This window comes from Schistocerca piceifrons, unplaced genomic scaffold, assembly GCF_021461385.2.
Source record: "Schistocerca piceifrons isolate TAMUIC-IGC-003096 unplaced genomic scaffold, iqSchPice1.1 HiC_scaffold_288, whole genome shotgun sequence".
NCBI classification, from domain to species: domain Eukaryota; kingdom Metazoa; phylum Arthropoda; class Insecta; order Orthoptera; family Acrididae; genus Schistocerca; species Schistocerca piceifrons.
In genome coordinates this window covers 47,501-50,000 of record NW_025728502.1, presented here as the reverse complement: position 1 = coordinate 50,000, position 2,500 = coordinate 47,501, and the positions used below count along the sequence as shown (strand labels likewise).

The 2,500-nt window shown below is 56.8% G+C and overlaps 1 non-coding gene across 1 annotated transcript in view; it reads right to left on the bottom strand.

The window, feature by feature from the left end:
- The window catches only part of LOC124744336, a 1,909-nt gene extending 1,629 nt beyond the window's left edge, over positions 1-280 (bottom strand). Inside the window, exon 1 of the ribosomal RNA XR_007010695.1 lies at positions 1-280. This exon is cut by the window's left edge and continues 1,629 nt beyond it. This is a non-coding gene — a ribosomal RNA (small subunit ribosomal RNA).
- Positions 281-2,500: the final 2,220 nt, after the last annotated feature.

Genomic DNA, 2,500 nt, shown 5'->3' with positions numbered 1-2,500 from the left:
AGCCCAAAGTTATTCAGAGTCACCAAGGCAAACGGACCGGACGAGCCGACCGATTGGTTTTGATCTAATAAAAGCGTCCCTTCCATCTCTGGTCGGGACTCTGTTTGCATGTATTAGCTCTAGAATTACCACAGTTATCCAAGTAACGTGGGTACGATCTAAGGAACCATAACTGATTTAATGAGCCATTCGCGGTTTCACCTTAATGCGGCTTGTACTGAGACATGCATGGCTTAATCTTTGAGACAAGCATATGACTACTGGCAGGATCAACCAGGGAGCTGCGTCAACTAGAGCTGAGCAGCCGGCCGCCCGGGAGTGTGTCCCGGGGGCCCGCGCGAACACGCAAGCGTCCGCTCAATCATTCTGCAAACAGGAGGAGGCTGAGCTCCCCTGCACAATACACCTCGAAACCCTCTCAGGTCCCGGCGGCGCGCAGCGCCGTCCCAAGTACTTGGTCGGGTTCGAGAGAGGCGCAATCGCCCGGAGTTAGGCGAGTAGACGCTTTCGGTGCGACCACCCGTGCTCCCAACTGAGCTTGCCGCTGCCGACAGAGGCCCGGGAGCGTGCTGTCGTGGCATTGCCGGCGGGAGACAACACGCGCCACCTACGGTGACCGGCAGCTCCAACGCCAGCGCCACAGAAGGACAAAAGCCCCACTTGGGTGCCGAAGCGAACTCTCCCAGCACAGCGCACGCGCCAACACATCCGCACAGCTGCGATACAAACCACCAGCGAGAACCGCTGGGGCGACCGAGCAGCAGACGGCGTCGCGGCGCCGAGCGCCGGGCGGCGGCGCATCCTCAACGCACACAGTCCTCAATCGGACCAGCACACTGAAGATGTCCACCGCGCTTCGCACCGGGCCCGCGAGGACCTACTTTGGCCGCACGGCGCCGCGCGCAGGGTGCGCCGGCGCGCAGCTGCGACGCCTGCCGCGTCCGTCGGCCGGCGCGCCTGCCACTGGCCGCCCCCACCAGCCGGCTGTAGCGCGTGCGCCCACGCACCGCGCGGCCAGCACGCCGGGAGGCGCCCCCTCACCGGCCGGGGACGGTCCCACCCAGCCACCGCCGCGTATCGCTTCACACCCAGATGCCGTTCAGTTTCGTCGGCATGGTGGGTATCGCTGGAACAACCGGTTAGTACCTCAACCTATCGTCGCCATCACCGATTCACCCCTAGCGAGAACAACCGCACCACAACAGGTTACCATTTGTTCATTTGCGTAACTTCACCAGAAAACGCAGGCGTCCATCGCCATTTGCAACTTCAACGATTATTGCATGCCTGTGTCAGGTGTCACGCCACACTACGTCTGCCCACATACACGCAACAAAATGTGCACGCCTAGACAATACGTGGAAGGTGGCCCCCGTACGTATGCGATGTCCATTGCTCGAACGACTGTCAACCGGCCTCTGTAGCATGTCGCAGATATGGAACGCGGTGCACCATGCCATCACGGTGTGTGAGGAGAGACGACTAGGTCCGAATACATCAACAGACAGCTCATGCTGATCGCCATCCACGGCGTCCGTTCCTCCCACACGTCTCTATGGCGTACCACACTGCAATCCAGCTCTCATAGGGAGACGACACGTAGCTGCGTGCACAATATTTGCACTGTATGGTCCGCCGTTTTTGGGCGCAGTCGTTGTGCGGTCACACATGTGCCACGATGTATCATTCAGTACATAAGGACGAATGTGCAGTACAGATTGTGGTTCACGCGTACGACATCAGCGGACAGTTGACACAGGCCGCACCACAACGTAGCCTGAGTACGTCGCATGCGAAGGGCATTGAACATGCAAACTTCTCACCAACCAGCTTGCGAAGGCAGGGGGCAAGGTGGGGACGTGGGGAGGGGCGGCATGTACGTCCTGCTGCCATCCACATTACAGTGTACAGCAGGAGCATGTGGAAAGTGAGCAAGACTTGCAAGGTGTTTAACATGAAGCGATACACAGGGGTGCGGGCAGTGCGAGTAGCGAACTATATTGCGAGGGTTGCGGGTGGGCAACACTACAGTAATTGAACGAGTCGTATAACAATTACAGAGCAGGTTTAGGCGACAACGTGGGTTACGTTAAGGCGACAACATGGGTTAGGTTAAGGCACAACATGGGTTAGGTTAAGGCACAACATGGGTTAGGTTAAGGCACAACATGGGTTAGGTTAAGGCACAACATGGGTTAGGTTAAGGCACAACATGGGTTAGGTTAAGGCACAACATGGGTTAGGTTAAGGCACAACATGGGTTAGGTTAAGGCACAACATGGGTTAGGTTGAGGCACAACATGGGTTAGGTTGAGGCACAACATGGGTTAGGTTGAGGCACAACATGGGTTAGGTTGAGGCACAACATGGGTTAGGTTGAGGCACAACATGGGTTAGGTTGAGGCACAACATGGGTTAGGTTGAGGTACAACATGGGTTAGGTTAAGGTACAACATGGGTTAGGTTAAGGTACAACATGGGTTAGGTTAAGGTACAACAT